Source organism: Rhipicephalus microplus, unplaced genomic scaffold (genome assembly GCF_043290135.1).
Source record: "Rhipicephalus microplus isolate Deutch F79 unplaced genomic scaffold, USDA_Rmic scaffold_84, whole genome shotgun sequence".
In the NCBI taxonomy this organism is placed as follows: Eukaryota; Metazoa; Arthropoda; class Arachnida; order Ixodida; family Ixodidae; genus Rhipicephalus; species Rhipicephalus microplus.
In genome coordinates, this window is record NW_027464656.1 from 92,201 (window position 1) to 102,838 (window position 10,638).

Genomic DNA, 10,638 nt, shown 5'->3' on the forward strand with positions numbered 1-10,638 from the left:
TGAGATGCAGTGTTTTTCACCATAAAAAGTGGGGAACTGCGATATTTTATGTGAAAGCGCTTGCAACCGTCGTTAGGTTAGGTTAGGTTAGGTTAGGTTAGGTTAGGTTAGGTTTGGTTAGGTTTGGTTAGGTTAGGTTAGGTTAGGTTAGATTAGGTTAGGTTAGATTAGGTTAGGTTGGGTTGAGTTGGGTTAGGTTAGGTTAGGTTGGGTTAGGTTAGGTTAGGTTACGTTAGGTTAGGTTAGGTTACGTTAGGTTAGGTTAGGTTACGTTAGGTTAGGTTAGGTTAGGTAAGGATAATTTGGTTGGGTTAGGTAAGGTTAGGTTAGGTTAGGTTGGGTTGGGTGTTGTTGGGTTGGGTTGGGTTGGGTTAGGTTGGGTTAGGTTAGGTTACGTTAGGTTAGGTTAGGTTAGGTTACGTTAGGTTATGTTAGGTTAGGTTAGGTTACGTTAGGTTAGGTTAGGTCAGGTAAGGTTAGGTTACGTTAGAATAGGTTAGGTTAGGTTACGTTAGGTTAGGTTAAGTTAGGTTAGGTTAGGTTTGGTTAGGTTAGGTTAGGTTAGCTTAGGTTAGGTTAGGTTGGGTTGGGTTGGGTTAGGTTGGGTTAGGTTAGGTTAGGTTAGGTTAGGTTGGGTTAGGTTAGTTTAGGTTAGGTTAGGTTAGGTTAGGTTGGGTTGGGTTGGGTTAGGGTAGGTTAGGTTAGGTAAGGTTAGGTTAGGTTAGGTTAGGTTAGGTTAAGGTATGAACCGTCGTAAAACCGCATTAAACAATGTCACTTAGTGAGATGCAGTGTTTTTCACCTTTACAAGTTGGGAACTGTGATATCTAATGTGAAAGCGCTTGAAACCGTCGTAATGTTGTAGAAAGCAATGTAAAGTAGCGAGTAAAACGTTTTCTAACGATAGAAGTGCGAAGGTCATGTTAGGTTGAGTTATGTTAGTTTAAGCTAGGTAGCGTCGTGAAACTACCAAAAACAACGTCATCTAACGAGATAGTGTTGTTTTATTGCGAGTACGAAACTGCGATGGGTGAAATGTTGTGAAAGCACACAAAACGGCATGAACAAGCCAAATACTGCGTGTTGTACCGTTACAAGTGCGAAACTGCTATGTTGTGATATTCTCGTTAAAGCGCATGAAAGCATCGTGAAACCTTAAAGAACGATGTCATTTAGCGAGATACAGCGTTCTGTACTGCAATAAGTTGGTGAGAAACTGTGAGGTTATGCAAATATCCTAATTGTGAACGAAACAGTGTAATAGAGCGTTTTTTAATACAAGTGCGAATGTTAGGTTAGGTTAAGATATGAACCGTCGTAAAACCGCATTAATCAATGTCACTTAGTGAGATGCAGTGTTTTTCACCATTACAAGTTGGGAACTGCGATATCTAATGTGAAAGCGCTTGCAAACGTCGTTAGGTTAGGTTAGGTTACGTTAGGTTAGGTTAGGTTAGGTTTGGTTAGGTTAGGTTAGGTTAGGTTAGGGTATGTTAGGTAAGGTTTGGTTAGGTTAGGTTAGGTTAGGTTGGTTTAGGTAAGGTTAGGTTAGGTTAAGATATGAACCGCGCTAAAACCGCATTAAACAATGTCACTTAGTGAGATGCTGTGTTTTTCACCATTACAAGTCGGGAACTGCGATATCTAATGTGAAAGCGCATGAAACCGTCGTAATCTTGTAGAAAACTTTGTGAAGTAGCGAATAAAACGTTTTCTAACGATAGAAGTGCGAAGGTTCGGTTAGTTTGAGTTATGTTAGTTTAAGCTAGGTAGCGTCGTGAAACCACCAGAAACGACGTCATCTAACGAGATAGTGTTGTTTTAATGCGAGTACGAAACTGCGATATGTAAAATTTTGTGAAAGCACACAAAACGGCATGAACAAGCCAAATACTGCGTGTTGTACCGTTACAAGTGCGAAACTGCTATGTTGTGACATTCTCGGTAAAGCGCATGCAAGTATCGTGAAACCTTAAAGAACGATGTCATTTAGCGAGATACAGCGTTCTGTACTGTTGTAGCGGCCGGAAATGTCGGCTGCCGGAGGCAGCGAGAAAGGAGACGTGAAGCAGGTTTGGAGTTGCAGGGCAAGACTGTTTATTTCCACTCCGTGCGAGTGACGAGAGCTCCCCTCGACGAGGGAGAGAATGAGGCACCCCCGCGTTCTTCTACAAGAAAGAGGAAAAGGGGGCCACCGAGCGAGCAGACGTAGCATGCAGCCGGTCTAATCCCCGGAGCCGGCCCCGACAACACGTTGTTCCCCGAACACGGAGGAGGAGGAGCTGGCGCCGCGAGTAGGCGCGCTGTCGACGGCCGGCTGCAGACGGGATAGAAAAGAATGCGGTGGTGCTTAGCAGCTTCCGCTACAAAGGCTCCCCCCCTAGATTGCGGAGCTTTTAAAGAAGGACAGCAGTTACGGGCTGAATAGTGAAAGGTCACAGTCCAATGGTTAGCACTGAAATCGTACGTGAGAGGCTGCTTGAATGGAAACTTCAATATGAGCAGGCTTGGCGCGGTCAACGGCGACGACTTCTCGTTTCCCCCGCACGTCGATTGCGATGGTTTTGTTAGTACGTCCCAAAACTTTGAATGGGCCATCGTACGGCGGAGTAAGGGGCGGCTTCGTTGCGTCGTGTCGCACGAACACATGGGTAGCAGAGTCCATGTCAGGAAAAGTGAAAACTTTCCTGTTGCGGGCGATGCGAGGTGCTGTTGGCCTGAGTTGCGCGAGCCATGCGCGCAGCTTTTCGATGTGATCGGAGGCTGTTGGGGCGGAAGGTGTCTGGTCGGAGAAGAATTCTCCCGGGAGGCGCACTGTTGAGCCGTAGACCATTTCCGCTGCGCTGAAGCCGAGGTCTTCCTTCACCGTTGAGCGTAGGCCAAGAAGAACGAGCGGGAGCTTCTGCACCCAGTGCTGGCGGTCGAGTTTCGCTGCCAGTGCGGCTTTGAGTTGCCGGTGGAAGCGCTCAACCATTCCGTTGCTGGCGGGGTGGTAGGCGGTTGTATGCTGCAGCTTCGTGCCGAGGAGCGTTGAAAGTGCGGAAAAGAGGTTGCTCTGGAATTGCCGTCCCCGGTCAGTTGTTATGCGGGCGGGGCAGCCAAAGCGGGACACCCATGTTTGAATGAAGGCCTGCGCGACGGTCTCAGCTGATATGTCCGCAATTGGTATAGCTTCGGGCCACCGGCTGTACCTGTCGATGCATGTGAGCAGGTACCTAAATCCTTGGCAGGGCGGTAGTGGTCCCACGAGGTCAAGGTGAACGTGGTCAAACCGCGACTCAGGAGTCCGAAATTCCTGTAGTGCAGCCCGATTGTGGCGAGTCACTTTCACTTGCTGACACGTTTCACATGTCCGAGCCCATCGTCGCACGTCCGCGTTGACTCCGGGCCAAACGAAGCGTTGCGTTATCAGCCGCTGGGTGGCACGGACACCTGGGTGGCTGATGGAGTGGAAAGTGTTGAATACCACTCGGCGAAAGTTCAGTGGGACAAAAGGCCGTGGTGCTGCCTGGGAGGTATCGCAGGTTATCGTGCTCTGGACGTAGGGAAGTGCAACCTCCGAGAGCACGAGTGAAGATCCCCCTCCCTTCAGTCTTGTCAACTCGGGGTCGTCCCGCTGAGCTGCGGCCATAGCTTCGAAGTCCAGGACTTCTGTGCTGGAAGCATTGACGCGAGACAAGGCGTCAGCTGCTTCGTTTTCTACCCCGGGAACGTGGCGGATGTCTGTAGTAAACTCGGAGATGAATGAGAGCTGACGGATCTCTCGTTCTGAGTAGGAGGAACTGTTGTTTTTGAATACGTAGGTGAGGGGCTTGTGGTCTGTCAAGATGTAGAACTCACGGCCTTCGAGGAAGTAGCGGAAATGCTTAATGGAACAATATATTGCGAGCATCTCCCTTCCAAAAGTGCTGTACCGTGCTTCTGCAGGCTTCAGACGTTTCGAAAAGAAGCCCAGTGGCTTCCACTGGGCGCCCTCCTGTTGCTGCAGCACTGCTCCGACCGATGTGGACGAAGCGTCCACCATGAGGCGTGTAGGAGCTTCAGGCCGTGGATGAATGAGAAGGGTAGCCGCGGCTAGCTCGTCCTTAGCTTTCTGAAAAGCGTTCTGGTGTTCGTCAGACCAACAAAATTCTGGTGCCTTTTGGTCGTCTCGGCGCAGCAGGTCGGTCAATGGCTGGAGCACTCGAGCACAAGACGGAATGAAGCGCCGGTGGAAGTTTAAGAGCCCGAGGAACTCCCTCAGCTTGCGAAAAGATGTTGGAGCTGGAAACTTCTTGACGGATTCCACCCTCGATTCCAATGGCATAATGCCTTCAGCAGTGATGTGGTGGCCGAGGAAGTTGAGCGCCTCTACTCCAAACACGCACTTTTGAGGTTTCAACACCAGACCGTGCTCATCCAAACGCTGAAAGAGCTGGCGGAGGTGCTCTTCGTGCTCCGCAGGCGTTCTGCTGGCCACCAAAATGTCATCCAGGTAGACAAAGATGAAAGGAAGACCCCGGGTGACCTCATCCATGAACCTTTGAAAGGTCTGTGCGGCATTTTTCAAGCCGTAGGGCATGCGGACAAACTCAAACAGGCCGAACGGAGTTGTTATGGCTGTTTTTGGTATGTCCTGCGGTTCGACGGGGATTTGGTGGTATGCCGCTACAAGGTCGATCTTGCTGTATATTTTCGTACCTGCCAGCCGCGCGCTGAAATCGTGAATGTGTGGCAGAGGATACTGGTCCGGCGTTGTCGATGCGTTCAAGGCTCTGTAATCACCACACGGGCGCCAATCGTCGTCCTTAGGCACCATGTGTAGCGGCGATGAATGGTTGCTAGACGAAGGGCGAACAATTCCCAGCTGCAGCATATGCTCGAACTCCCTGCGTGCAGCTTGAAGCCTTTTGCGGGACAGCCGTCGTGGCCGGGCGGTGACTGGCGGCCCGGTGGTGACGATGTGGTGAGTCACGTTATGTTTCACCGGCTGTTCCGTGTTGCGGGGCTTGGTGAGCGAGGGGAATTCGGCCAGGACGTGGTGGTAGGCTGATACTGGCTGGAAGGCGCAGATGCCAGATGAGCAGATGTTTGACTCCAAACCACGTACTTTGAGGGATGTGTTGTTATCCTTGAGGCAACGGTCACGTACGCTCACATCCAGGTTGAAGTGGCTGAGAAAATCTGCTCCGAGTATGGCGAAATTAACATCCGCCACCACGAAGACCCAGCGAAACAGGCGCCTGAGTCCGACGTCTATTGTCAGCGAGCGGAAGCCGTACGTAGCGATGGCAGTGTTGTTCACTGCCTGCAGCGACGATGTGTTCTTGCTACGTCGGCGATCCTCGGGGGTTGCCGGGACAATAGAGATTTCGGCTCCCGTGTCGACTAGCAGGCGCGAGTTGCTTACGCGGTCGACCACGAAAAACAGGCGGCTGGGTGGAGGGCCGATGTCGTAAGCCGCCGTTAACGACTGGCCGGAGCGTTTCCCGGAAACGAGCAAGGTTGAGTGCAGCGGCTAGCACCCGTGCCGAAACGACGGTGGTACCAGCAAACTCCGTCCTGTGTATCTCGTGCATGGCTTCTCTGGGAAGAGCTTGGGTGTCTTGAAGGAGATCGGTTGCGTCGTTGCTCGTCCTGTTGGGGAGCGCCAGATAGCACAAGTTTCTGCATGGTCTCGGTAAGGTGTTGCAGTTTCTCCTCAAGGCGCGACAGTCGATCTGGTTGCTCATGTGTTCTTGCAGCAGCTATGGGCGCAAAGGTTGGAGTTGAGTATTCCGTGATGCGATCGGCAAGTTGCGCTAGTCGATCAAGGGACGTCTCATTTGAACCCGCGAGAACCACGCGCACCGACTGGGGGAGCCGTTGCAGGAAAAGTTCACGAAGAAGTGGGAGCTGGCCGTCCTGACGCGCGTGCACACCGAGTAGTTGCCGCATACGGTGCAGCAGTTGGGAAGGTCGTTGGTCGCCCAGCTCTTCGCGACACAAGAGCTGCTGCAGTCTGCTTTCTTCAGGCGCCTCGAGGCGGTCCAGCACCGTCTTTTTGAGGGTGTCATATTCTTCTTGCGCGGGGGGTGAAACCAAAATGTCGTCGATAGCGTCGGCGATTTCGGGGGGCAGGGCTGCGACGACGTGAAGGTATTTTGTCGACTGCGAGGTGATGTGCCGGAGTTGAAAACGGGCCTCCACTTGGCTGAACCAAACTCTTGGATTTTTCGGCCAAAAATTTGGTAGCTTCAGTTCTGTGGCGATGACCGCAGGCGTGGAGGCAGCAGCGTTGTTGTCGGAGCTCATCGCGGCGTGTTCGTTGGAGCGTTCGGGTCACCAATTTTGTAGCGGCCGGAAATGTCGGCTGCCGGAGGCAGCGAGAAAGGAGACGTGAAGCAGGTTTGGAGTTGCAGGGCAAGACTGTTTATTTCCACTCCGTGCGAGTGACGAGAGCTCCCCTCGACGAGGGAGAGAATGAGGCACCCCCGCGTTCTTCTACAAGAAAGAGGAAAAGGGGGCCACCGAGCGAGCAGACGTAGCATGCAGCCGGTCTAATCCCCGGAGCCGGCCCCGACAACACGTTGTTCCCCGAACACGGAGGAGGAGGAGCTGGCGCCGCGAGTAGGCGCGCTGTCGACGGCCGGCTGCAGACGGGATAGAAAAGAATGCGGTGGTGCTTAGCAGCTTCCGCTACACTGTAATAAGTTGGTGAGAAACTGTGAGGTCAAGCAAATATCGTAATTGTGAACGAAACAGTGTAATTGAGCGTCTTTAGATACAAGTGCGAATGTTAGGTTAGGTTGACATATCAACCGTCGTAAAACCGCATTAAACAATGTCACTTAGTGAGATGTAGTGTTTTTCAACATTACAAGTCGGGAACTACGATATCTAATGTGAAAGCGCATGAAACCGTCGTAATCTTGTAGAAAACATTGTAAAGTTGCGAGTAAAACGTTTTCTAACGATAGAAGTGCGAAGGTTAGGTTAGGTTAGGTTAGTTTAAGCTAGGTAGCGTCGTGAAACTACCAAAAACGACGTCATCTAACGAGATAGTGTTGTTTTATTGCGAGTATTAAACTGCGATAGGTGAAATGTTGTGAATGCACACAAAACGGCATGAACAAGCCAAATACTGCGTGTTCTACCGTTACAAGTGCGAAAGTGCTATATTGTGATATTCTCGTTAAAGCGCATGCAAGCATCGTGAAACCTTAAAGAACAATGTCATTTAGCGAGATACAGCGTTCTGTACTGCAATAAGTTGGTGAAAAACTGTGAGGTTATGCAAATATCGTAATTGTTAACACAACAGTGTAATAGAGCGTTTTTAGATACAAGTGCGAATGTTAGGTTAGGTTAAGATATGAACCGTCGTAAAACCGCATTAAACAATGTCAATTACTGAGATGCAGTGTTTTTTACCATTAAAAGTGGGGAACTGCGATATTTAATGTGAAAGCGCTTGCAACCGTCGTTAGGTTAGGTTAGGTTAGGTTAGGTTAGGTTAGGTTAGATTAGGTTAGGTTGGGTTGAGTTGGGTTAGGTTAGGTTAGGTTAGGTTGGGTTAGGTTAGGTTAGGTTACGTTAGGTTAGGTTAGGTTACGTTAGGTTAGGTTAGGTTAGGTTAGGTTACGTTAGGTTAGGTTAGGTTAGGTAAGGATAATTTGGTTAGGTTAGGTAAGGTTAGGTTAGGTTAGGTTAGGTTGGGTTGGGTGTTGTTGGGTTGGGTTGGGTTGGGTTAGGTTGGGTTAGGTTAGGTTAGGTTACGTTAGGTTAGGTTAGGTTAGGTTACGTTAGGTTAGGTTAGGTCAGGTAAGGTTAGGTTACGTTAGAATAGGTTAGGTTAGGTTACGTTAGGTTAGGTTAAGTTAGGTTAGGTTAGGTTTGGTTAGGTTAGGTTAGGTTAGCTTAGGTTAGGTTAGGTTGGGTTGGGTTGGGTTAGGTTGGGTTAGGTTAGGTTAGGTTAGGTTGGGTTAGGTTAGTTTAGGTTAGGTTAGGTTAGGTTAGGTTAGGTTGGGTTGGGTTGGGTTAGGTTAAGTTAGGTTAGGTAAGGTTAGGTTAGGTTAGGTTAGGTTAAGGTATGAACCGTCGTAAAACCGCATTAAACAATGTCACTTAGTGAGATGGAGTGTTTTTCACCTTTACAAGTTGGGAACTGTGATATCTAATGTGAAAGCGCTTGAAACCGTCGTAATGTTGTAGAAAGCAATGTAAAGTAGCGAGTAAAACGTTTTCTAACGATAGAAGTGCGAAGGTCATGTTAGGCTGAGTTATGTTAGTTTAAGCTAGGTAGCGTCGTGAAACTACCAAAAACAACGTCATCTAACGAGATAGTGTTGTTTTATTGCGAGTACGAAACTGCGATAGGTGAAATGTTGTGAAAGCACACAAAACGGCATGAACAAGCCAAATACTGCGTGTTGTACCGTTACAAGTGCGAAACTGCTATGTTTTGATATTCTCGTTAAAGCGCATGAAAGCATCGTGAAACCTTAAAGAACGATGTCATTTAGGGAGATACAGCGTTCTGTACTGCAATAAGTTGGTGAAAAACTGTGAGGTTATGCAAATATCGTAATTGTGAACGAAACAGTGTAATTGAGCGTCTTTAGATACAAGTGCGAATGTTAGGTTAGGTTGACATATCAACCGTCGTAAAACCGCATTAAACAATGTCACTTAGTGAGATGTAGTGTTTTTCAACATTACAAGTCGGGAACTACGATATCTAATGTGAAAGCGCATGAAACCGTCGTAATCTTGTAGAAAACATTGTAAAGTTGCGAGTAAAACGTTTTCTAACGATAGAAGTGCGAAGGTTAGGTTAGGTTAGGTTGGTTTAAGCTAGGTAGCGTCGTGAAACTACCAAAAACGACGTCATCTAACGAGATAGTGTTGTTTTATTGCGAGTATTAAACTGCGATAGGTGAAATGTTGTGAATGCACACAAAACGGCATGAACAAGCCAAATACTGCGTGTTCTACCGTTACAAGTGCGAAACTGCTATATTGTGATATTCTCGTTAAAGCGCATGCAAGCATCGTGAAACCTTAAAGAACAATGTCATTTAGCGAGATACAGCGTTCTGTACTGCAATAAGTTGGTGAAAAACTGTGAGGTTATGCAAATATCGTAATTGTGAACGAAACAGTGTAATAGAGTGTTTTTCAATACAAGTACGAATGTTAGGTTAGGTTAAGATATGAACCGTCGTAAAACCGCATTAAACAATGTCACTTAGTTAGATGCAGTGTTTTTCACCATTACAATTTGGGAACTGCGATATCTAATGTGAAAGCGCTTGCAAACGTCGTTAGGTTAGGTTAGGTTAGGTTAGGTTAGGTTACGTTAGGTTAGGTTTGGTTAGGTTAGGTTAGGTTAGGTTAGGTTAGGTTATGTTAGGTTAGGTTGGGTTAGGTTAGGTTAGGTTACGTTAGGTTAAGGTATGAACCGTCGTAAAACCGCAATAAACAGTGTCACTTAGTGAGATGCAGCGTTTTTCACCTTTACAAGTCGGGAACTGCGATATCTAATGTGAAAGCGCTTGAAACCGTCGTAATGTTGTAGAAAGCAATGTAAAGTAGCGAGTAAAACGTTTTCTAACGATAGAAGTGCGAAGGTTATGTTAGGTTGAGTTATGTTAGTTTAAGCTAGGTAGCGTCGTGAAACCACCAAAAACGACGTCATCTAACGAGATAGTGTTGTTTTATTGCGAGTGCGAAACTGCGATAGGTAAAATGTTGTGAAAGCACACAAAACGGCATGAACAAGCCAAATACTGCGTGTTGTACCGTTACAAGTGCGAAAGTGCTATGTTGTGACATTCTCGGTAAAGCGCATGCAAGTATCGTGAAACCTTAAAGAACGATGTCATTTAGCGAGATACAGCGTTCTGTACTGTAATAAGTTGGTGAGAAACTGTGAGGTCAAGCAAATATCGTAATTGTGAACGAAACAGTGTAATTGAGCGTCTTTAGATACACGTGCGAATGTTAGGTTAGGTTGACATATCAACCGTCGTAAAACCGCATTAAACAATGTCACTTAGTGAGATATAGTGTTTTTCAACACTAATAGTCGGGAACTACGATATCTAATGTGAAAGCGCATGAAACCGTCGTAATCTTGTAGAAAACATTGTAAAGTGGCGAGTAAAACGTTTTCTAACGATAGAAGTGCGAAGGTTAGGTTAGGTTAGGTTGGTTTAAGCTAGGTAGCGTCGTGAAACTACCAAAAACAACGTCATCTAACGAGATAGTGTTGTTTTATAGCGAGTACTAAACTGCGATAGGTGAAATGTTGTGAAAGCACACAAAACGGCATGAACAAGCCAAATACTGCGTGTTCTACCGTTACAAGTGCGAAACTGCTATATTGTGATATTCTCGTTAAAGCGCATGCAAGCATCGTGAAACCTTAAACAACAATGTCATTTAGCGAGATACAGCGTTCTGTACTGCAATAAGTTGGTGAAAAACTGTGAGGTTATGCAAATATCGTAATTGTGAACAAAACAGTGTAATAGAGCGTTTTTAGATACAAGTGCGAATGTTAGGTTAGGTTAAGATATGAACCGTCGTAAAACCACATTAAACAATGTCAATTACTGAGATGCAGTGTTTTTCACCATTAAAAGTGGGGAACTGCGATATTTATTGTGAAAGCGC